We start from the raw sequence: 26,350 nt of genomic DNA on the forward strand, positions 1-26,350 counted from the left end.
AGGGATGTATTGAAAACTGATTAATCCGTTCTGGAGGTTTTTTTGTTCTTATGTAGAGGCATCGTTTGTAAGTCGAAGGATTAGTTCCCATAGGAACTAATTAGTTCCCATAGGAACTAATACAAAAGCAGTTAATCTGTCCTTTGCCACTAGGGGGAGAACTTTTTTTAACCTAAAATGACCTAAGGTTAAAAAAAGGGCAGGAAAGGAGGGAGGGAGGTGTGACAGCCTCCTCTCACATCACAAAGGAGGTGTCACGTCACTCTTACATACACACTTTACACGCTGCCACCAACCACACACATATCTGACTCCTCAGACAATTGTATGGATTTTAAAAATAAAATGATTGTTTATTGATACAACATAAGTAATAGTAAATCACTGTATTAACTAAACAAGGCAATCAATATAATAAAGTATCCCCTCATACACTCTCTCACACAGACCTTCACTAACACAGTACCTCATAACCTGCACATGCCCTAAGTCCCTAACAAGACCCTAACCAAGTCCCTATCTGACTCACACATCATTCACTCCCCCTTATATACCTTAGCTCCTCCCTCTGAAGTCCTACCTCCTGTCCTGCTATAGGCAGATGAACTCCAGCCATAGCAATGACAGGCAGGTGACATCATTGCAGCCGTCACATACCTCCCCCCTTATAAAGTTGTTTTGCGGGGAAAAGCTAAAGTGCTTTTCATCCCAAAACAACTGCACACCAAATATAACAATACATACCCCAATACAATACATAGCACAACCACATAACATTTTTATGCATAAACATCTCTTTAAATATACTTACTTTCCAAATAAGCAAATGCAAAAGTATACACAGATAATAATGCAATCACAATAACATTTTACAACCTTTTACACTTAATTATAATTTTTAAGAGTCCCTGTTTATTCATCCGTCGTCTTCAGGTCTTCGGGATAAGGCGTCAGCAACGCAGTTCATAGTCCCTTTGACAACCTTAACCTCGAAGTCGTAGTCCTGCAAAAGAAGCGCCCACCTCATCAGTTTACTGTTCTGGGCTTTCATAGTCTTTAGCCACATTAGAGGTGAGTGATCAGTGCACAATATGAAGTGTCGTCCCCAGATGTAGGCTTTTAATTTCTGGATCGCGTACACGATGGCCCAACACTCTTTCTCGATGGTAGACATATGCTTTTCTCCTGGTTGAAGTTTCTTGCTTAGGTAGGACACAGGATGTTGGTCTCCATTGTCATCATGTTGGCACAGCACCGCTCCTACCCCGGCGTTAGAGGCGTCAGTATAGATGATGAATTCTTTGTTGAAGTCAGGAGCATACAACACAGGGTGGTTGGTTAATGCTTCTTTCAGTCTCCCAAACGCCACCTCGCAGTCTTGGGACCAGGGAACACGGTCACTGCTCCTTTTCTTCGTCAGCTCAGATAAGGGTGCAGCGGTCTCACTAAAGCTGGGAATAAATTTCCTATAGTACCCTACCAGACCTAAGAAGGATCTTACTTTCTTTTTAGTATTGGGTCTGGGCCATTTAAGGATTGCATCTACCTTGGTCTCTACGGGTTTGATAAGGCCTCCCCCAACTCTATGACCCAAGTACTTCATTTCAGGGCTTCCTAGTTGACACTTACTGGCCTTTACAGTCAACCCAGCATCTTTTAATCTCTGTAATACTATTTCCAAATGACATAGGTGATCCCGCCAGGTGTTGCTAAAGATCCCTATATCATCGATATATGCCACAGTAAATGCACTGAGCCCTTGCAAAGTTTTGTCCATTAGCCTTTGAAATGTAGCTGGTGAATTTCGAAGGCCAAAACTGAGGACCCGGAACTCATACAGGCCGAAAGGACTACAAAATGTGGTTTTTTCTTGGTCTCTAGGGTCTATTCTTACTTGCCAGAACCCTTTAGTTAGGTCCAAACAGGAAATGAATTTGCAACCTCCAATAGTTTCAATTAGGTTATCAAGCCTGGGCATGGGATAAGCATCAGGTTTAGTTACTGCATTTAACTTTCTGTAGTCTACACAGAACCTGACACTTCCATCTGGCTTGTCCATTAGAACTATAGGGGCTGACCACGCGCTAGATGAGGGCACAATAATTTGATCTTTCAGCATTTCATCTAGCTCTTTGCGTACTTTTTCAACATAAGGGCCAGTTACTCTGTAAGGAGTTACAGATTGAGGGGAAGCAGTCCCTGTATCAATTCTGTGCAACACTTCCTTGGCGACACCAGGTTTGTTGGAGAACACTTCTTGATACTTTGTAACTAATGTTCTAAGATCACTTTGCTGTTCACTGGATAGAGCAGGGCTGATCTGCACCTCTTGTGGGTTGAACTTTTGTTGACCCCTCCCTTCCCAGAAGGGTAACTCATGTTCCTCTTTTCCAGCTGCTTTCATTGCAAACAGCACATTTTTCATTTCTCTATAATATGGCTTAAGGGCATTGACATGAACGACCCTCCTGCCTAAACTTTCGTCTCCCTCAATAATATAATTGAGGTCACTCATTTTATGAATGACTCTATATGGACCATTCCATCTTAGTTGTAATTTGTTCCCCTTAATGGGTCTCAGCATGAGAACCTCATCCCCAGGATTAAACTGATGTTCTCTTGCCTTTTTGTCATACCACAGTTTCTGTTTGGCTTTTTGAGTTTTTAGATTTTCAACAGCCAAATCCAGATTTCTTTTAAGGCAGTTCATTAAGGAGTCAATATAAGTGACTACATTCTGGGGATCTTCTTCAATACACTGTTCCCAATTTTGCTTGATTAGATCCAAATAATAGCTCAAAAGGGCTGAACCCAGTACTCTCTTGTGGGACTGATCTGTAGGCATATAAAAGTAGCTGTAAATTTTGGTCCCAGTTATTAGGGTTCTCAGCTAAATAGGCTTTAATCATCCTCATGAGGGTCCCATTGAATCTCTCTGTTAACCCATTACTTTCCGGATGATAGGGAGAAGTTTCTAGGTGTTTTATTCCACAAATCTGCCATAATTTCTTCATAAGTTTGGAGGTAAATGATGCTCCTAAATCTGTGATAATCTCTGAAGGGAAACCCATCCTACTCATATAGTTCACCAGAGCATCAGCTACGGTATGGGTCTCAATATTTCTTAAAGGAATTGCCTCAGGGTATCTCGTGGCATGGTCCACAATGGTAAGAATAAATCTGTTCCCTCTCTTAGTGACTGTGGGTAATGGACCTATAATATGCACTCCTAGACATTTAAAAGGCGTTGAAATTACTGGTAAAGGGCACAGCTTTGCTTTAGTCTTGTCACGGTTATGACCCTGCTTCTGGCATACATCACATCTCTGACAGAAAATTCTAATCTGTTTTCCCATTTCAGGCCAATAAAAATTCTGGGATATTCTCTGTTTGGTCTTATTTATACCCAAATGTGCTGCGAAAATGTCTGCATGTCCCTTTTCCAGAATCATGGGACGATATTTATCAGGTACAACCAACTGACTTATAATCTCAAGTCCCCCTTTTGAAATATTGATCAGTTTTTCTTTGTAAGGCAACCCACGTTTGATAATGAAACGTTCAGGACATTCAAGGGATAATTCTTTGTCATCCACTTTTTCAAAACAAATCTTTAAAGTGGGGTCTGCTATCTGTTCTTTGGCGAATATATTTTTCTGAGGTATTTCTAAAGAAAACGCCTCAGCTTGGGGTATATTTTCCTCTTTCTCTTGTGATTCAGTACCATTTCTTGCAGCCTTAATTTGTTCTGATTGTGACCGTGTAATCACCAAGGCACTTTTGACATGTTTTGCTAAATCAGTACCAATAAGGACTGGTGTAGGAATTTGAGAAGAAACCCCAACTCGCCAATTACCCCGCCATCCTTGATAATTTATTAAAACTTCTGCCACAGGTAAAATCACTACCTCCTTCCCAATCCCTTTGAGAGTCAGGTGCTGATTAGGAATTATACATTTCTGAGGTACAATGTCAGAGTGGCAGATGGTAACTTGGGAGCAAGTGTCTCTTAAGGCTGTATAGTTGTTTTCAAATATTTTTATTTTGTCACCAGCTGATTCAAGTAACTGAGAATTAGCTTGAATATACAAGCAGTGTCTAATCTCAGCTATAGGCAGATTTTCATCATCGCTTGAAATCTGCTCACTCAAAGTATCAATTTCAGAGGTCTTAGCTGCCTCTGTTTTCGTTTCCATGGTTACAGAGCTACCTCTAGAGGGAGTCATCTGACTGTTCTGTATGCAATATACAGACTTGGTCTCTTTTAAATTCACTTTCTGAGGAGAAATTTCTTTAATTTGTTTTGTATTAAAACACTGGGAAGCAATGTGTCCCCTCCCCTGACAAGCGAAGCAAATTTTCTCTCCCCATGAGCTTTTGCCAGCAAATCTTTCTGATTTTTCTTTTCCCTCCAAAACCTGGCTCTTGGCCTGGCTCTGTCCTGAAGGCTTTTCAACAAAATGGCCACCCACTTTCGACTGGCTCTGAACTAGCCCTTTGGGGTACTTAGGGTCCCATGTCTTCCTCATGTATTTTCCCTCAGAATTTACAGGCCCCCTTATTTGAGAAATTAAAATCAGCAATCTGAGCTGTCTGTTTAATGTCTGAAGGTTTCTTTTCTTGTACCAAATATTTAATTTCACCATGGAGTAAGGAATAGAACTGTTCCAATCCTATAACATTTTTTTTAATTGTTGAAACGTCTGTACATTCTCCTGTGCTAGCCACCGGTCCAAACATTTTTCTAAATTAAAACCAAGCTGTGTGTAAGATTCATCTGATTTTTTTGAAAGTTTTCTGAATTTCTGTCTCAGGTGTTCTGCATTTATGCCAAATCTAGTAAAAACCATCTTTTTAAACTCTGAATAATCTTTACTGAATTCAATTGGCATATCAGCATAGACTTCAGCCATTTTCCCACTAAGTAGAGACCTTAAAATTATCATTTTCTCTGATTCTCTGACAGAAAAATCTGAACATGTTCTTTCAAAAATTGTGAGGAACGATTCAGGAGAGTCCCCCTGTTTATAAGAAGGGAATTTCTTTAAATCTGCTTTTGATAATTGGCCCTCTTCCAGACTAGAATTTCGGTTGTTGTTATTATTCTGGTTCATCAATTCCAGCCTTCTAATCTCAAAGGCCATACGTTCCTTCTCCAGTTCAAATTGTCTTTGTCTCTCTCTTTCCTCTTTTTCTAGGGCAATCCTTTCCCTTTCTATTCTTTCCTCATTTTCTACTTCTAATTGCCTCATTCTTTCCTCTTTTTCTAGCTGTTTCAATTGAAATTCATGTGCCTGGGCTAACTGAATTTTCCTCAATTCTGATAAATGTTCACTAGTAAATTCTTCCTCCTGCACTGAGGCAAACCTTTCCTCACCATTAAACTCATCCCCAGACCTATCAGACATCCCTGGAGATTTTGGCTCACTTTCAGCCGTTTTACTGCGCGTTAAAGGCATGTTAATTGCACAAGAGGCTCCTTACTATTTCCAAGCCCCTGTGTAAAACACTATTTTTCTTTCCTGTGCTAAGGTCTGCTATTTATTAGCAGTGTATTCCAGCTGGTCTAGCTAAGCTGGTAACTGTAACTACGCTTCTCTGGCGTCTTCTTCCCCTTATACTGGGCCTCTTGCCAAACTAAGGATACTTTATTTTATATTTCTGCCTTTGGCACAACTTTAAATTTTATTACAGCTCTACCCACACACTTAGGTTCTGCTGTTTACAATGGAGATCCCTCAGCTTTGCTGCCTTTGGTCTGTCCCAACAGAGTTCACCTAACTCTGGACACTCTGACCAAATCAGCACAGCCTCCGCTTTGGGCCACTCTCCCTCACAAAATGGACACCACAGAGCTCATATATCAGTTCTCCCACTCTGAAGCTCAAGCGCCTCTCCACTAAATTTGCTCCCCTTGAGTCAAATTCTAGAGAGTTACCCAAGCTTTACACTTCAGGTGACCCTAACTGAAATCCTTTTGCTCTGGTCACTTTGGCCAAGGCTTTACTGGACAACTCATATCCCAACCACTGGACACCAGCTTTATTGTGACAGCCTCCTCTCACGTCACAAAGGAGGTGTCACGTCACTCTTACATACACACTTTACACGCTGCCACCAACCACACACATATCTGACTCCTCAGACAATTGTATGGATTTTAAAAATAAAATGATTGTTTATTGATACAACATAAGTAATAGTAAATCACTGTATTAACTAAACAAGGCAATCAATATAATAAAGTATCCCCTCATACACTCTCTCACACAGACCTTCACTAACACAGTACCTCATAACCTGCACATGCCCTAGGTCCCTAACAAGACCCTAACCAAGTCCCTATCTGACTCACACATCATTCACTCCCCCTTATATACCTTAGCTCCTCCCTCTGAAGTCCTACCTCCTGTCCTGCTATAGGCAGATGAACTCCAGCCATAGCAATGACAGGCAGGTGACATCATTGCAGCCGTCACAGGAGGGAACAAACACCTTTTAAACAAAACACCTTTAAAACCAAGCAGCTTTAAACTAAACCAAGCACCTTTTAAGCCATTTTTTACATTTTAAAATTACAGTACCAGGCAGTACCACACAGTCCAAAGTCAATTTCCCACTTTTTTCTGTGTTTTCTTGTTCATAAGTCAAAGCTCCGTTCGCAAGTTGAAGCAAAATTTTGTGAATGGAGCTGTTCGTAAGTCGAATTGTTCGTATGTAGGCACATTCGTAAGTTGAGGCACCACTGTACTCTGGTGCAAACCCTCAAATCACATACAATCAGACAATGCTGACCAAAATGGATGCATTACAAAAGTATCAGTGTCAAAGGGTCAGATGGGAGATTGCAGGATCACTTTGTCTGAGCTAGAATTTCAAGAGGACTCTGTTTATTGGAAGCCTATGACACCAGTGCATGCTGTGCTTCTTCTTCCATCTTGTATGCTCTTTCTTGAGGTGGCCTTTCCAGTTTTAGGGGAGGGGAGATGGATGAGAGAGGGGGGAAAAGGAGGGAATAATAAACTGGGCAACGAAACACTGCACAGCTGCACCCTATAGTATAATAAGCTGCTTTCTTTATTCTACACGCCAGTTGGCCTGCTACCGGTCTAGAACTATTCAGACATTGAGCCAGAAAGTGTACAGTACTCAAAGGGGGGTAGTAATGTGGGCATGCACATAAGTCCTCCCCCCATGTCTGAATCCTAGTTGGAAGTCATGAAGATCTTTGTTTGATGTGAAGATTTGCATAGGTGCAGGAAGCATGCAGCCAGTCATGAATATACTGTAAGCATATTCAGCTAAACATGCTTCTAGTCCCTGGGCACATTTTTGTGCTGAGACTGTGAAGATCTGTGTCACTTCCTGATGTTATGGGATGTGGGTGGTAGAGCCTACATGTTTGCACCCATCTCTTTTTGAGTGTTGCATACAAGTTAATTCTGATTTACAGTGATCCTTATCAGGATTTTCTCAGTGTAAGAAGTGATTTATAGCTTCCACCTTGCAGTAGTACAGACTGATACATCAGCCCACTAACATATCTAGCCAGCTCTGGCTTCCTCATAGGTATCCTTCAGTCTTGAGAGACTATGGTGACATGCTCTGAATCGGGGAGTGTCCTCTCCAGAGCATGAAGCCTAGGTAAAGTAGTATGGAGGATAGGCTGTTACCCAAGCAGCAGATCCCCCCTCTCCACATTGCTGAAATGGTCCAATGGAAAGGCAAGAGCCAATACAACTGGTTCCAGCAATGTCGCAGGAGTTGGCAGAACGACACGAGCTGCCTTCGGGACTCCAGCTCCGGATTTTGCCTCTAGGTTAACTCCTGAAGCCTTTTCCATGAGTGAAGGCAGCTCATCTAGGAGAAGGAAAACTCTGATTTCAAGCCTCCACTGCCTTGTGGCTGGCTTCCTCAGAACCACCCAAATAGACTATAATGATGTTTAATTGATCAAACCATACACTCAATAGGAACAAAATCTAAATGTTTCATTTCCCCCAGATGAGGTGGATGGATCAGTTCATAGTCTTTTTTTTTAATCTTGGAAGGTAACTTATTAATATGAGATGTGCTACTCACTCTGTGTGTGTGTGTGTGTGTGTGTGTGTGTGTGTGTGTGTGTGTGTGTGTGTGTGTGCGTGTGTGTGTGTGTGTGTGTTGGAGTAGAGACAAAAAATCTGCTGGTTCACCTATCTCTCTTTGCATCTTTCATTGGCAGAATTTCAAAAGCAATATAATTACCAAAATATTTCTTTTCTTGGCAGGCACAAAAAAGTAAACAACCTTGCTAATGGATCAAAATAATATTCATAAGGCTAGTTCAAAAGCCTTTTAACATTTCCTTTGCCATAATTTCAGTAGCAACTAACCCAGATGCGTGAAGCCTTTTGTAAAATATAGTCCATATTATCAGCAGAAGGAAAAGCAATTTGCGCACACCCAATGCAGGACAATAGATACACTCATCTTGGCAACACCATATGTAGCATTTCATGCTGGCCATTCAATTTAAACTTGAATGAGAATGCTTCAGGGAACTGCAGATGCTAGCAGTACCACTTTCGAACACACATTGTGTGCCGTCCCTCCCCCCCAAAGTCATTTCAAGACAAGAAACAGATCATATTCATGATAATTTAAACATTTTAAACATACACATTGGAAAAGAAGGAAAACAGATTAACCTTCAAGATGGCTGAAGAATTTATAAGACTTTCCCCCAATTTAAATTAATTCGCTGGGCACTATCCTTGGTGGGTTTCAGAGAGGTTGCCTAAAAGGGTAAGGAATACAGTAGTGATGAAGATCAGAAGTGAGAGCAGTAGGAAGGAGCATCAGTCCAAGGTGGCTTTGTTGAGGTTTTGCAATCCAAGACAGAGCTAACAGGAGAGGCAGGGATCAGTGTTACCTCCTTCAGGAAGTCCCACCCAGAAAGAAAGGTATGACACTGTGCCACCTGTAGAAACCTCCAGGGCTAGAAGTATTTTACTTAGTTCGAGCTGGAATGGTAAGGGAGACCTGAGTAAGAGCACATGGCTGAAACTGCTTCTGCTCATAGTCTTTACCCATCATGGTTTCCTCAAGTTTTCATCAAGCAGAATGTGAATGGGTTGTTGAATAGGCTGTGGTAAGACACTCTTAGATTTGCAAGACACTTTGGGTATAAAGCCTGCATCTGCTGCGGCACAGTAGCTGTGTGGGTGGAGGTCTTTTTCTCACTCCAAAAGGTGAGCACAGGACACTATCCCATCCACATGTTCTTAGGGGGAGGGGCCAGGAAGCCCATTGAGGCTGCCCTGCCCCAGCCCCAGTCTCTTTTCAAGGTGATCAACCTACCCATCCATCTTGGGTTCACACTATGAGACTAGCTGGTCACCTCTGGAGACCGGATCAAAATGTTTGGCCCAGCTCATCTGACTGGCATATTCAGAAAATGTAGATGGGCATTCTTTTGCCTATCCCACACAGGAGTATACCCATGGGCACTACTGGGCAGATTGGCCTGGGTCATTCTTTAACTAGGTCACACTAGCAAACAGTGCAGAAGGGAAGGTTATTGGTGAGTTCCCAGTGGAACACCATGGGGTGCCAGCACATTTAACCTCCTGGCACTGTGGATCCTGAGATTACAGTGCTAGCAGGGGGATGAGGGGGCCTCCATGGGTCACAGGCCACCTAGGGTTAAGGGGGTGGGAGGCTGTTGGATCAGGGAGGCGCATGACCATTGGCTAGCCAGGGCTGGGCTGTCTTGAGGCCAGGCCTTGGGATTCGCCCACTTAAAATTGGAGAAGAGGTCAGGGCAGACCCTGTCTCCAAACCAGGAAGCCACACTACAGCAGGTGCCTCTCTTATTAGGAACAGGAGGATTCCAGTTTAAAGTTTAATAACATTGTGGCCCCAGTTTCAACCCAACATGTGTGTCTTGCCTCTTTATTCCTGAATGGGTGAGCAAAGTCACCCCTACCTGTATTGAGCTTGCCGTCATCATTCAGACTCTTCTAGTATAGTTTTGTGGGATGCATTTCAGTTAATCTGGCACAAGGATGCAACCAATTCCTTGGTTAGTCTCTGATAATCTGTGTGTTCTATGTGGAGCTACCTTTGACCCAGAAACATTAGCTAGTGCAGAACTGAAAGTAATACAGCCAGACAGAATGGCATTACGTCTGTTTTGAAGGGGCCATATCACTTTCAACTATATTTGTCTACTATCTTGTTATCTATTGTGGAAAGGTCAGGTTAGGAAAACCTAGCAACATGGAAATGGATTCAAATCATTCCAAAAGTCAGTCCACTGGATATGATACTTCAGAAATGGAGGGGAGGGGAATTGCCACATTCTGGACTGAACAAATAACACATGATAATACTCTGTTCATACCGTTTGGCCAAATTACCTCTCTATATGTGTGTCAGAAGATCAATGGTTTAAAATTTGATGCTTCAATACAACAAGATCCCCAAACTGAATTTAAGTCTGAAATATCTTAGCTCAAGCATGGCTGTTGCCAAATAATTAAGCCCCAAAATCATAACCAAGAAGGCACTGGATTTCTGACTGTCAGATCAAGGAGGACAACATATACAGAAAATAGCTAGCCTTGAAACAGAATCTGAAAGGACTATTCTGCAAGGCAGCAGTGATGAAAATACCAAAGAATCCTTTACAGAAGGCAACAACTTTGAAAGTAACTTTTGCATGTTTATACAAATAGTACAGAATGCTGAAGAATCTTTTTATGCCCTGGAAGCTTTAGTATCACTGGAGAAACAAGGAATATCAGAAGAAAGGGAGCCTGAATATGTTCCTAATGAGAAGAGGTTTAGGATGAGGGATGAGACAGAAGTCAAAGACTGACTCATCTTTATTTTACCTCAGACAATAATGTCCTTTCCCTCTCTTATTCATCATCCAAAACCCCTCTTTGCTGAAATTTTATAGTATGACTTTTAGGGGCAGTGTTATCATCCAGGGTATTTATTCAAAGGTGAAAATGAATGGTTCTTATCTGAAATCTATCCTATTCTTCACTTGTCTCTTAGAACTGAAGAAAATTAGTTGCCTTGCCCCACATTAAACCCTCTTGGTTGGCATATTTAGAGTAATCCCCTTCTTTTACAAGAAATTTCATAATAGGAGGTCCTTTCATTTAAGGAAAGAATCTGGCAGATTTGTATGACACTGGTTCAGCCTGATCAAATCCCAAATGAAAGAAATTGACCAGGACAAAAGAAAAGTAGACAGAATATCAAACCATTAAAAAATTTAAAATGGATGAAAATGTAAGTTAGATAAGAGGATATGATAAAGTAGCCAGATGGCATAATGGTAAGCAGAGAATGTGTGATTGTTGTGAACATGTAAGGCGGTGGAAGAGAAATCATGCCATTAGACTTAATGGAAGCCTAAGAAACAGAATAACCACCCATATCCTAAAGAATCAACAATATTGTTTTACTTCAGCTTTCAGCCCAGAGTACAACTTTACTATAGTCTATTAGTGTGTAGAGGCTAACTTTACAGTATAGGATGGATAAGTCATACAAACATAAAAAAAGAACACCTGACATCTTGGCTGATTGATTTGATTGATAGTGGAATGTACCTGGACTGAAAAAACTGTGTTCAATATCCTGTGGAAACATGTTAGCTGCTTGAACTTTAACATAGTCATTGATGCCCTTATAGTCAAACATCAGTCACTATTTAGAGGAACATTCAGAGAAGGTGACAAAATTAAACTAGCTATGTGGAAGCATAGGTTACATTGTACTTTTAACAGGAGTCATCAATTTGTAGTAAGAAATGAGAGACAGGTCTGATGTGACTTTTGTCAAAGCATATAAGGTGTATCACATTGTTTATGAAGAGTGGCAATATACTCCAACTCCCACCTTAGACCCTATGAGTAGATTTAATGATTATGGTATAGAATGCTGCCAAATGTTGAGCAGTTCCCATTATGAAGGAACTCTAATGAGTAATACTATGTAGATCCACTTGCCTTGAATGTTGTAAGACTTCCCTGGAGAACCACTTCACTAGCCACTGGGAAGTGGCTTTCCCATTCAAATGATTTGCAAAGACAGGGGGCCAAGGAACTCTTTGAACACCTACAGAAGGGTATCCTTTCATACAGCTATAAATTAAGGCATCTTCATCTAATGTCTGTGCTGAGGTGGAGCCTACCAGAGTGGAAACACTAGGATATACAAAGACCGACATAATCAACTAGATCAAGGCAAAGTGGTCCATGTTTTTGACACAATCCACTTTTTAAACCAGGTCTGTGATGAACAGGGCCATGTTCCAAATAGTGGAGTTTTACTTTGTTCTGGGGAGGAATTTCCAGATGAACTTCCCCTATGCTCAGAACTGGTATTGGTTGAGATAAAACAGATGTATATTCGGCAGTGATGAAACAAATGGACAGGAATGAGTCAGGAGTATTCAGTCTTTGGTTCTCGGGAATAATCCACAGTATATTTCTCCGCATGATTGGACTCAGGAATTTAGGAATCAGTGGATATTCTAGAACAGTTATCTTTACAAGTGAGTTGGTTAAAGAAGTTCAAGATTTGGTGTTGGGCACCCACTATTATTAAGGTCCCTTGTATAGTTACTGCACTAATGTTACAGGAGCATATCTAATGTTTCTAAAATCAGAAACTTACTGAGCAAAAGATAACTTCAGATGTCCCTGGAAAGCCCAATGATCTCTCTTGAAATTCAGGCCCACAAATACTCCATCTTACCGGACATCGGTGCCACTTTTCCAGCCTTAGGTCAGGCTCATTTAGCTCTAGTCAAGGGCTCATAATTTGTAGTGAGAGTGTCAGAAGATGACCCTTCTGCTGTCCTCAATCAAACGAAGCCTGGGCATCTATTGGACCTCTATCTAAAAATCTGTTGATTTTTTTAAAAGGGAAGAATACATTGGAGTTGTTTCAACTGCTTATGCTTCCTTTTAGTAGGCTTGGCAGGGAGGGACTTTTGTGGGTTGGGAAGACTGTAAATCAAGCCAGTAATAGCCAATGGTTCCAATTGTTAATTTAAAAGAGAACTATGCCTCTCTGCTTGTTTCCCTCTCTTTTAGTCTGCTGGCAGTTAGGCAGTTAGAATGTAGTCTGCAGGAGTATGCTGGAAATAGAGACGTTTGTTGAGGCCTGTTGTAAGCAGTCATTTTTTTTTGTAAACTGTGCTATTTTGATCTATTCAACTGTGGGTAAATGAAATGTTTTTTATTCTTTCTCTGTTCAGTGCCTCCGAGTGATTTATTGTCAGTGTACATGCCAGTCAGTGAGACAATAAGGGCTGGTCTACTCTGGAGAAACTTGAAGCTAATTCTGCTCTGTAAGTCTCTGCAAGTTTGTTGCACAGCTAGGGGTTTTTAACCAAAAATTTAAAACTCTGCAGCAGAATATCTTCAGTAAATTAAGAACTACTCAGATGTCACATCCAATAGATCTGATCATCATAACAGATGAACGGTTGAATTCTCCAGGAATGACTACAGTCTCTCCATATATATGCCACAGAAGGCCAGTTGTTCCTTCTTTGTTGCTATCTCCTGTCTGTTCCTTCAGCAGCCCTCCTTTGTTCCTGTGAATAGGCCATACCCATTATTTACTGGTAAATGAATTATTCTTGCTACACTGCTTCTTTGCTGCTGTCTTTGGCCTCTCCCTTCACCAGAGAAACAAATCTCAGTATCCATGTCAGTTTGCACTTCACTAGTTATCCTTAATATGAGGACAGGATATTGTTGCAAGTATATAAGAGTGTCCTTATTTTCATTTGAGAAATACCTGTATTAGAAGAGAGAAAATAAATCCAAATAACCAGCAGCTTTCTAGGCTCCTTTGGAGACAAACAGACTCATTTGATTCCTTTTACCTTCCTTAATGCTTAGAATTATTCACCTTACTTTGCATTCTATAAACCCGCTTGCATAAAACATTATTTCCTGGAATTTTTTTTCCTTTCAAAAAATGTAATGATAGAATCCATTATCCCTGTGTTAAACTCTAATAATTTATTTTATGAATTGAATCAAAAATGCTGTACTGAATAGGAGAAAATATCCGTTAGTTCTGAAAGCTAGTCTTAATTTTAAATTTTGTTTTTATAAACAACTAGGAGAAACCAAATGTGTGAAATGATTTGTGGGCGGTTTGGAAAAGTTCACAGACTTTTAGTTTCATATATCTTCATGAAAACCGTTATAAATCTCTGTAAACTAAATTGCTTGTCCAACTTCTACAGAAGTCACATAAACAGAGCAGGCAATTATATGTAATAAACTTTTTCTTTAATGCCATTGCATTCACACTTCTCTGAGGCACATGCCATTATTTATCTCGTGAGGAATCGCAGCCAGAGAATCCCTATCTAAGCCACACAATTGTATAGCAATAATTCCCTGAGGCGAGGTGCTTCCACCTTTAAATTGTGAGCACACAATTCAGCAGATGCACTCTCCACAGTTCTGTGGAGCTACTTTATGGATTATATGGCTTTTGTCCACCTAAGTCAATTTTCTTTAACCATTCCATCTGAATTGTTTCAAAATTCATTTTTGTTCCATTTTTTTCTCGGCAGACCATTTTGGGCCATGCCTAGGATGCAAACATGGCTTTCTAAACTCAATTAAAGACAGTTTGATGCTTCCAGAGGGACCAGACAAAAACCCATCTCTCACACATTAGCATGAGCAGTGTCGAAAGAAAGCCCTACAATGGTTCAGTTAAGAAGCTTAAGGGATTTGCAGAAGTGGCTGGCATTGGCCTAACTATGTTAATGGTAAAGCAAGGAAAGGAGTAGGTGGAATTCCTCTTTTAACACTGTCATTAAATGTATTAGAAACAGTGTCACAGAATTGATTCTGTGAATTCGTTCCTCAGGATTTTTAAAATGTTTAGCGCTGACACCAAACTGGACATTTTGGAGGGATTTTGTGTGCCTGAAATGTATATTAATTTTTGTTCCAGCATTTCAGGTGCTCTTTCTTCTAATAATGACCTAGTTGTAATGTGTAATTTGATGCTGAGCAACCATTTCTTTTCTGTAATGCGACTGGGACAGTTTGCCGACTGGGATAGGAGCACCTCACACCAAAACTGTTTCCCCTTTGGCCAGTCCTGAACCATCTACGAATGCCAGAAAATTAGAGCCGAGCACACTGTGTATTCTTTACTCATATTTGCAAGGAGAGCAAAAAAGCCATAGAAATGGGACATGGTATATGGGTATGAGTAAATCAACATGGCTGACTGTAGAGTCTCTTGCTACTTTGTTTTCCAGTGGAAAAACACGAGAAAGGACTATGAAACGGGATGCCTGTCCTTTTCCTTTCTGAAGTACAAATGAGCAATGGCTAGTACATCCATTCAGCTAGTTATCGCTCCATGTAGGCAGACATATAACTTCAAGTGCATCTATAGAAACATCTTGAGCAAAGTCCCAGTAGTGCATCACCTAGCCGACTAGCTGTTACCTGCCGTGAAAAGCAGGAAGGTGCCTCTGGAAAGAAATGTCTTCTTCAGGGCTTTTCTTAGGAAAGGAAACCATACCCATCATCGTGTATAACCCTGCAGCAAGCACGTATCATGCCCTTTAAAGAACAGTTGTGATATCACATAATTGTACTAGGCAAAGGATATGCTTCAAAAGAGGAAGAAAAATAGATCCATGCAGTTATATAGATGACACTGACCCTAACTTTCCTTTGCAGGTATGCTTCCTTTAATAGGGACTGCCTGACACTGCTGAAGCTGCTGGTTTATGCATTTTCCTTTTAATCTTCTCTTAGAAGAAAGGATTTAGGCTACTATCCTGCACATCGTTAGGCTGCTTAAATCCCATTAAAGCCAAGACAATTTGTGCAAGACTGCAGCCTTAATGATTAACATAATTTTGCTTGCAAGGCCTCCTTTGATTTCAGCTTGAAACTTGGTGCATGCACAATAAGAAGACCTACAGTGAAGGGACTTTGAAGTTCTAGACATTATTTGCCTTTCTAATTCTAGCCCACTGTTAACAGAGGCATTATAAGCATTCTTAACCGCTAAGAGTTTTGGAAGGAAATGATTAGTAACATCTAAGGATGAAGCATTTTCTAATTTGATTTTAAAAACTAAACAGCACTACTTTTACTATTTTGGAACTTACTTCATTCAGTAAGTTCAGAGCTTGGGAATGGCTCTCTTTGAAGGTATAAATTGCTTAACCAAGAAAAAAAAAACTTGCCAACTGTTCTTTAATATTTCTGACCATTTATCATCTTCAACAAGCTACAGTGAGAGAATTAAAACTGTACTGTAGTGTGTTTCCTCCAAAGGGATGCATTAAGTGCTGTCAACTGCAGTGTAAGATGCATTTGCTTATTAGAATATCAATGCTAATTACACATGGCATGGCCCAGCCAAATAAACACTTTGAACTTCCATTGAAATTAATGGGAGTTCAAACTGTTTATTTTTGGATGGTTTGTGCCCAGATTTCTTAAACCAGCTTATCCAGCTTTAGATAGAATGTTAAACCTCAGTTCTTTAGCTTAATTATGACTTGGGTCACTCCACAAACCAGTCTGTGGTTGTTTAGGGCAATAAAACACATTTTCAGAAACCAGTATTTCATCTAGAATCTTGGTCTGTATTTCCTGTGATTTATCATGCCATCCAAAGTGGTCATACTGGATTAATCTCATATTAATATGTTGCTCTACCCTCTTCAGTCATGTGTTTAGGGTGATCTGATGAAAGACTGGGCTAGAAAATCAGTTTTAAATAATTTGAACATGGACGAATGTGAAGCTGACAATAATTGGGACCCAGACTTACCCGCGGTCCCGTGTTGATGGCAGCAGCAGTTCCCGCTCACAGCGGCCAGGCGGAAAATGGCACCCACCATGTGGGCCATGCGAAAGGGATCTCGGGAAAGCCAACAATGGGCCTCCAAGAATGCGGGCCAGCCCCACACTGGCTGGTGTGGCAAGCGGAGGCTGGGTTTCCCTGCTGGCAGATTGGGAGAGAGGGGTTTTCCTCTCCAGGCCACCAGCATGGCAGAAGAAGGGTCATGCTTTGGCTGAGACCCTCCATCTCACCAAGTGCTATCCCAAGAAGGAAGGAGCCACCACTGACTGCCAGCATGATCAGAGCGGGTCATGTGGCTTGTATGCAGGTTGTTACTGTTATGTCTCTCCACTAACATTGGTTTTTCAGCCATGTATGTTCCCGGAATTGATAATACCATTGTGGATGTACTGTTTTGTTTTCCAGGAAGACAGGTTCTGCCAACTGGTGCCAGAGGCAAACAGCAGGCCAGATCCATTCCAGGACGAGATGTGGATGCTTGGAAACAAGACGTGATTAAGGGAGTACTTCATTCCATGGCACCTGCATACAGTTTCACCACGGATTCCTTTGATGCCTTCTAGACCCAATCAGGGCAACCCCCCGGCATCCTGGCAACATAACTGGCCATTTTGCAATACCTCTCCTTTCTTTCACTCCACAGGGAGGGGGAGTCAGAATCTTATGCACCCACATAGTCATTTCCTTTTTCAGCCAGGTGTGGGGACTCAAGGACCCTTGCAGGACCTTTCTCATTAGGAGAGCCATAAGGGGCTGGGACAGGACACAGCCAAAGATACCAGATGACAGGAGACCAATCGCATTCAATATTCACTCCATAATGCTTAAACAATTACCAGCACTGTGTTGGTCAAAGTATGAGGTTGCCCTGTTTAGGGCTGCATACACACTAGCCTTATTTGGAGCCTTGAGGGTGAGTGAGTTGGTAGCCAATTCCCGTGGTGACAGCATTGGGCAGGCTCTCCATGGTCTGGATGTCTTTATACAAGATGGAGCCCTGCACCTGTTCCTCTGTTCTTTGAAAACGGACCAGAAGGGGTGCAGCACGCAGATCCTCCTCTGTCCTCAACAGGCAGGCGGCCTCTGCCACTGAGGCATTTCCTTCAGGACTGCCCACAGGCTGGAGGGCCTCTTCTCATTCATAGGGATGGTACAGCCCTCACTCGCTACCAATTTGCTGGTGTTCTGCTCCAGGCTTTGGAGAAGTCTGGGTTTCCACCAAGAGACTTTGCCTCACACTCCTTCAGGATTGGCATTGCAACACGGGCAACAGCTATGGGTTTAACACCAGAGTGAATCCAGAAGAGTGGCATATCACATTCAATTGCGTATATGTCCACACATCCCAGCCGACATTCTAATACAGTTTCTCTCCAGCTCTCATTGCAGGTTCACAGAAGCAAGTCTGGTTGATTGGCCAGATAGCATCATCTCCTGGGCTGGAAGGTACGCTACCAACTCCCACTGGGGTCAGCCTTTGGGTTAACACAATGGCCTTCACTTCACCTTGCTGGGACTCCACAGCATGCAGTGAGACAACCTCATTCCAGCCCTCTGGCAATGGCTGAAAGCGGTTGGGCCACCTGATATGTTGCTAATTCAGCTCGGCGAAAATGACCTCATGACTTGGAAGAGCTTGGACCTCTTACTTTCCATGAAAGCTGAGCTACATGATTCCTATCCCAATATTCACATCATGTGGTCCGACCTGCTGGAAAGACTGACATGGCGGGGGGCATGTGACCCATGTCGAGTGGACATTGCCTGGCAGAAGGCGACCAGGGCGGTGGGTCACTTGGTTTCCACCTGGGAAGACACCAGAACATATCACACAAGATAGACTGCCAGCCAGATGAGGTACATTTCAAGGCCAGATGAGGTACATTTCAAGGCCAGATGAGGTACATTTCAAGGCCAGATGAGGTATATTTCAAGGACAACGAGCACAACAGGTGGCTCAGTAATGTCACAATGGCCATGGAGATGTGGTTACAGCTGCAGTGATCTGGTGGGAGCTGACTGAGCTCTGTGGCATTGGGGACAGATCCAAGTGGTTCTTAGGGCAGCAGGCAGGGACTTGCATGCCCAGGTGAGGGAGAAATCCCAGCAGGGGAAGCAGGGACAGGGCTGATGTCTACCCCAGTTCAGGAGGGAAGAATTGCCCCCCCCCGCCCCTGGTCGGCTGTGGAGTCACGGAGTGACTTACATCCACATGATCTCCAGACAGAACTGCCACCCCGAGTGGTCTCTCAGAGAGATAATGGTCTGCACTGGGGAGGACATGCGGGTTCACAGATGAGCTGGATCTGACCCAATGCTTGGCCAGAATAACTGCCACTGTGATCAATAAAGTTGTGGCCTTGTTGTCCCAATTAGAGTGTCTGTGTCTGTCATTCATAAACCCAGCTGGGCTCAGCAGTAGCCCATCAATAAGCCCTTCTAGGGCAAGGATTTTTAATCCTTAATTCAAAGCAGTCCAGTTTTGGGTGCTTATATTTTAAAACATGTTTGTGGCATTGTATTAAGATTGCCTTAGATTTTTCTGAGGAGCTCTTCTGCATATTGAACAGCTACTCTGTAGGGCGAGAATATCTGTACTTACTGAATTGGATCAGTGCCGATGGCTGAGAATATTACTCCTTTTGTGCTTGTACTGAACTTGGTAAAATTTAATAGATAGAATGTGATATTTGTAAGATTTCAATTTCGAATGAAACAGAACAGATTAATTCATCCTTGTGAAAGTGTGAAGGGTAAGTCATTTCTAGAACAGTTTCGACAGAAAACAAGAAAGTTAATTATCCCAGACTACTCACAGTGAAATAAAACTTCAGCATAATTCCAGAGCATATTCAGATTATAAATCAAATAGTGTAATAGTATGCAAGCATAGCATTCTCTTCCTAGGCGAAACTAAGCAAATTCCCCATGCCACCTTCCAGACCTGTAAGTGACCCTATTTAGCCCTCACAGCCTGCTGCAAAAGAGTCTCTGTAGTTACATCCTATCTCTTTCTGTGGCTTCTGTCCTTTCTTTCTCTTTTGGTCTTGGTCTCCAGTAACACATCCTTACACTTGAGATTTTCTAATTCTGTCAGGTTAGAGAGTCTAACAAGAGTCCTTTGGACTTAAACATCTCTAAGAGGAAAAAAAAATCATAAGTCTCTGCATAGCACGTTTGGCATTTATCCCAGTAAAGGGTTAATCCAAGAATGAAACCTAACCATCTCAGAAAGTCATTTCAATATTCATCTGAGTATCAAAGTATTTTCATTGTTGTCATAATTCCAGGCAATGTCTGCTTTTCTGTTTCTATAAGCTTTATTTAGTGTATGCATTGCTTCTATGTTACATATACAAAAAAATCACTTCAAAGAGTAGTAGGTCAAAATGTACTGAAGACAGTCTTCCAGTTATAAAGCAAAATGTAGGCACATATATTTTAAAATGCATCCTTGCAAGTTATGGAAAGTTAAAGGTGTTAAACTTAAGTCAGATACTTCAAAATACAGGAGCATTTTTTTAAGAGTACAAAAGAACAATGAAAATGTTTCAAGTTACATTATAAGAATGCAGACACATTCAAATATAAAGTCAGAGAATAGCTCTCTATAACAAGCTGCCAACATGACTTTGACAAAACTCCAGGAGGCAGGGGACAGGAGGGCCTGACGTGCTGTGGTCCATGGGGTCACAAAGATTCGGACATGACTAAACGACTAAACAACAGCAACAACTCCCAGAAGAGAGGGAACTGGAATAAATCATCATTAGTCAAAATCAAACATGGTTAAAATAAAGCATGGGTGCTTTCAAGCAATGCTTTCACTTTGTAATCTCCTTGTATTAATCAGTGGCTGAAATCCTATTGCTTACCCTAGAGTAGGCTCATTGATTCAGTGGGGTTTTGGTGGATCAACTCCTCCATAGATTCCATTGATTCAAAGGAGTCTATTCTACTTGCCCATTTGATTCCAATGGCCCTCTTTGTAGATGAGGGTCATTGGAATCAATGGAACCTATGGAGGTTGACTCACAAAGTCCCTGCTGATTTAATGGACCTACTCTAGTTGTGACTACTACACTAAGCAACAGGATTTCAGCCACTGAATCCTATGGGAATGTAGAAGGCATCTCCTCTTTTGTCTCCCTCCTGTATTCTAGTATCACTGCTTATGTCCTTCCCAAACCCCACCCTCTCAGTGGAGAAAGATGGGAAAGCTATATAATATGTTTTGAGACTAAAATTAGAAGATGTCACTGTGAAATCATTATATGGCACAAGAAAGTTATCCATAGTCAAAACACCATTATTGTTCATGCTGGAAAAGTAAAAAGCTATTTTTTGCATGCCCTCCTTATTTGAAACATGAGTAGTCAAAGGATAAAGAGAAATTATTATAATAAAGTACAGGGGAATTCAAAAGAGAATGTGACAGGAATTTTGCTCACTTGGGATGTTTCAACAGAAGGCAAAAATTACAGATCTCTAAAACTTGTTCATGAACTTTCTACAAGTAGAGGTTTTCCCCTTGATAATTTTTTACAAGGGGATTGGAGCAAGAAGTCGGAAGCAGGCAAAGCTTGGCATGCATGATGAATTGCTGTTCATTAATCCAATTAATGATTAATTCCAGGGCCTCTAATCCAAGATAAATCCCTTTATTATAGCTGGTTGGCTAGGTCTATAATAGTTGAAGGTCTGTCAGCAAATCCATTGTAAACTTCTTTTTCACAAGTTGATATCCATAAAGCTTGCTGTGCATTGCCTTTCCTCTGGAGAGGATGTTTGGAAAGCAAGAAAGGAGTGGGGGGAAGAGACCTGTTTGGTCAGCATCGAGTAATAGAGTAGTTACAGGAAAGGGCATGCAATTTAAAGGGCATGGTCAAGTTACATTTAATGTGCCTTATTTTAAAAATATATGCAGTGTGACCCATTTTAAAGGACACATACCTGTTTATCGTTGTTTTTTAAAGTGCCTCTGTGTCACACTCCCAAAACACATCCTGAGCAGACAGCTTTACTTCTCATTAAACTAACTGATGACTAAATAGGAAAGTTAACAAAGAAGGTCACATGAGCTTCAAATACTGTGGAAGCATCCAAATGGTTCAAACTCGCATGACCTTTCCCCGCAATGCAATCTGTGCATTCATTTTTAGTGTTTGGTGTAGTTATTTGCAGCTGGGCTGCTAACTCACCGCAGGCTTTGGAGATCCCAATCTCTTAAAAATGCAAGTGGCCTAGAGTGAAATGAGCAGCCAAGGTCAGGAAACGAAGGCAGCAACAACCAATTTGTATTCATTTTTGTTCAATATGGACATGTCAGATGCAGATGATTAAACCAGATGCGAATGCCAACTATATGCAGTGTTACAGACAACCTGTGACAGGCCATGCTGTGGGTGAGAATAAGCACTACATTAAATACACAGCATTTGATTACGCTACTGCTTCTAATTATTAATAGTTACACAGCCCCCCCCCCCAATCTGCAAGAGAACTACCAGACATGAGGAGGGGAGGTTAAACCTCCACTCCTGATAGTCAACTAATATCCCCCCCACAACAGGTTTTTAAAAAAGAGAGAGGAAATCTATGGGTTCCAGCTCATTTCCCCCCTTTCTCTAAATCTCTATGTGGAAAGAAGGATGTCAGTGGGGGGACTTGTGTGTGTGTGTGTGTGTGTGTGTGTGTGTGTGTGTGTGTGTGTGTGTGTGTGTGTGTGTGTGTGTGTGTGTGTGTGTGTGTGAGAGAGAGAGAGAGAGAGAGAGAGAGAGAGAGAGAGAGAGAGAGAGAGAGAGAGAGATGAACTTCATAACTTTTGGAAATGAATTTCCATTAACTTAAGAAATCTCCATGGTGTGCATTCTTCACTAAAAAGTATTCATAGTGTGGTCTCTGGCTCAGTCTAGTGGATTATTCTTGTAACACATGTGAACATATTTTTTTTCTGGATTGTTTTCATTTTAATATTTTTAATATTTTCAGACTGTGGATAAACAAATCAGTGGATACTAATCCCGAGGACAAGGGGGTTCTACTGTATATTTCAAATGGTAAATAAAATACATTTAAAGGCAACAATCCTTTTTTAAAATCCCTTCTCAAACAGGCAGTTATTAAGGGGAAGCGTGCCTGAAAACAAAGGTCTTTGCCTGCTTGTGGAAAGACAGCACAGATGGGGCCAGCCTGGCCTCCCATGAGAGGGAGCTCCAGAGTTTGGCAAAAGAAGTGAAAGAAAAGCCTCTCTCCCATGTCCCTACCAAATGCACTTGTGAGGATGGCAGGACGAAGCATCGCATTGGAAGGCCACACCACGTTCACTTGCCACCACCCTTGTACAAATCCGGAGGGGGTTTCAAAGGATGACGAGTGGGCTTACGTTCAGGCTCTTCCCACACCCCCAGCAATCCAGTTCCCCTTCAGCATTGAACCCACTGCAGGGAACTGCTTGATGCCTGTTCCCTTCTTGCCCTTATGAGGTAGGCCCTCCTTGCCCAGTTGCCACTCATCACTGGATTCTCTGAAAAGAATGCTTCACGCTTAAGCCCATTTCCTTTTTTTAAACCTCCCACAAGCAGCCACTCTAGGGTGGCTTGGCTATACCTCTCACTGAAGGCAGCACACTCCTACAAATGAAACCACTCAATTCCCATCGCCTCAAGCCACCCTTTGCTCTTTCCAAGACATTGGTCAGAACCAGTAAATGTGCAACTAAGGCCACTTTCCTTTCTGGCTGCAAACTGACCTCGTGTGCAAAGGCATCCCAAATGATGGCTACAGCTGTCTGGACTTAGGTGCTACTTGCTCTCAGTAATTCACACATTGTTATCCTTTGCAGAGACGTTTCTCTCTCAGGAGGGCATATCACTAGATCAAAGTCCCACAAGAAAGATGGGCATGGATTGCCAGGTTAGTGGGGTATGGTTGACTTTCCTCCCTGGATGGGTATGGCATGGGGCATTTCTGAGTAGGGGGGAGGACATACTTTGATCAGGTGTTTGCTGCTCTAGGGAATCTGTTTGGGGCAGGGGGGCAACAATTCAATAAAGATTACACCAAAGAAGAAGGAATGCTAGGCAGTGGATGGAGGCACTGTGTTGGTAAAGGAAGTGGAACATCTATAGAGCTAGAGGGATGGGAAGAGTGGTAGCCATGGTAACTAGGCCTCACATCTGGTGCTCTCCAAGGAAACAGTTATGGCTACTCAATTTAGTTGAAAAAGATTCAAGGGGATGAGGAATGGAATCCACTACCGTCCAAAGAACCTCCTAACAACAGGCTTTTAAATATCTCTTGGTCATAATATCCTTATCCTCTTTCCAACCGAGGTTCCCAGCGGAGACACAACAGGCTTGTTCCCTCCTTATGTTCAGGAAATTGTTGAAAACTGAACTATTCAAAGCTGCCTTCAACAATGGAGTCTCCCAGATGCTGTTAATATTAATACTTCTTTTCTTTCTTGTTCTCTTTTGTATTTTGTATGAATTTCTTCTATATCTCCGTCTTGCCTTATACAGTGTTATGTGGGGACTGTGGCATTTTAAAGTTTAAACTTGTAAACTGCCCAGAGTAGTGCGTGCACTGATGAGGCGATATATAAAATGAATAAATAAATACATTTTCAATTTTTTTTTTGGGGGGGGGAAATGTTACCTCCTGCCAGAAGGCTTAAAGAGGGGCTCTGCATACACAGAATCTGAAGGCAAGTTAACAGCCCCAGATGAGATTTTCCCTCCCATGTTACATGGTGAAGGCTGGGTTGTGCTGCAAATACCAACTTACACAGGAGTTGGGACTAAACAAAACCAAAAGAAGCATGGGACTATGCAGCTATTTAAGAAGGATCTTTTGAAATTCTTCCTGGTTGTCAGTGGGAAAGGTCTCTCTTTTTCCTTTAAATGACACATCTGGAGAAAAAAACCACAATACAAATATAGAAGAATGTGACACCTTTATTAGACCACTTAACCAAAAAATCAAAAATAAAAAAAAATCAAACAAGTAATGCAAGCTTTCGTGAACTAAAAATTACTTCATCAGGCATACACTAGTAACTTGTGGACAGTAGTGAAGAAAAGTTAAAAATAAATGTCCCAAAAAGGCATGCAAAAGTTTGCTAGGTATCTTCTTAAGATGAGTTTAATGCTGGTTACAGCCAGGCGTTGGGGACGCAGTTTACTGATTCACCTCTTGTGCACTATCCACAGGTGACTGGTCTAAGAACAGGTGTTTCATTCTTTTACCTCTGGAGAAATGGATGATGGCATGCAATGCACTGGGGGGACCTTGAGCTACCTTGTCATTATGCAAACTGCTTGGCACAAGGAGGCAGTCCCATGAGCTTTCTCATGCACACCCCCAAATTCTTTTTCATCCATGCACAAGCAGAATATTTCCCAATAAAATACCATCTCCATCTTCTCCATCCCCATTCTATACTAAGGAATCCAGTCTCCCTTCTATCCAGATCTAGCCAGGCCTCACTGTGGCTTTCCATGCAGAGAACATAGGAGCACATAGAAACACAATACCAAGAAGCCTATTTCATCTGGACCTGCTAGCAAGTGCATGAGTCTTTCCAGCCACCACCAGCCAAACAGGCTTTCCAGCAGCTTTCCTTGCAGAAAATGCAGAAACATGCAGTGCCATGTGCTAGATAGCTAGACTGAAGTACCACTGAGAACTGCACAGGTCCAGGGTAAATTATCCCAAAGGGCCAAACTAAGCAGGTAGAGTTAGGATTCCTGTGGTCAGGAAAGTAGGAGGCAGGTGTCCAGAGGGTGCTGTTACGCTGAGTTGGCAGAGATGAGGATGAGAAACATTCGGGAGAGTATTCCCTAAAGCAGAGGTCCCCAACCCCCAGTCTGCGACCTGACAGCAGTCCGCGGCCTATCCAGGACCAGGCCGCAGATACAGATCTCCTCTCCCCCACGAGCGCCCCCCACAAGCACCAGCGTGTGCATGCACGCAAGCACGTTCCGCCCCCTGCGAGCACACCGTACACATACATGGGAGCAGCCCCCTGCATGAGTGTGAGTGAGCTCTGTCTCCCCTGTGGGCATGCCACACACCCCCAATCATGCCGTGGTTGGGAAAGGTTCTGGGCCACTGCCCTAAAAGAGCACTAAAGGCAGACTGGGTGCACTTCCAGCACAACAGTTACCAAGTATCTAGAGTAAATTATCCACCCCGTCTCTTTTTTCTCTGTTTCAACCAGCAGGCTGTGCAATTCGTACCAGTACAAGGAAGGGGGGGGAGGTAGTGGTAGAGATAGAGAAAAGACCAACACTGCATGCTCCTTCAGACCTAGCCAACCAAAGCCCATACATGCCTGGGAGAGCAAACTGGACTTTTGCTGCCCCTGACATGGCTGAAAGTACGAAGTGGTCCTGTGTGTTTTTGAGGAACACAGGCACTCACCCCAATTGCATAGACTTTCAATACTAGTAGTAAAATATTTTATAAA

At 42.1% G+C, this 26,350-nt stretch overlaps 1 long non-coding RNA gene across 1 annotated transcript in view; it reads right to left on the bottom strand.

The window, feature by feature from the left end:
• LOC110086138 (uncharacterized) overlaps positions 1 to 21,999 on the bottom strand; it is a 58,131-nt gene extending 36,132 nt beyond the window's left edge. The window contains exon 1 of the long non-coding RNA XR_012080923.2: positions 21,832 to 21,999. This is a non-coding gene — a long non-coding RNA (uncharacterized LOC110086138). The remainder of the gene's footprint in view (positions 1 to 21,831) is intronic.
• Between the last annotated feature and the right edge of the window lie 4,351 nt (positions 22,000 to 26,350).

This window comes from Pogona vitticeps, chromosome 1, assembly GCF_051106095.1.
Source record: "Pogona vitticeps strain Pit_001003342236 chromosome 1, PviZW2.1, whole genome shotgun sequence".
NCBI classification, from domain to species: domain Eukaryota; kingdom Metazoa; phylum Chordata; class Lepidosauria; order Squamata; family Agamidae; genus Pogona; species Pogona vitticeps.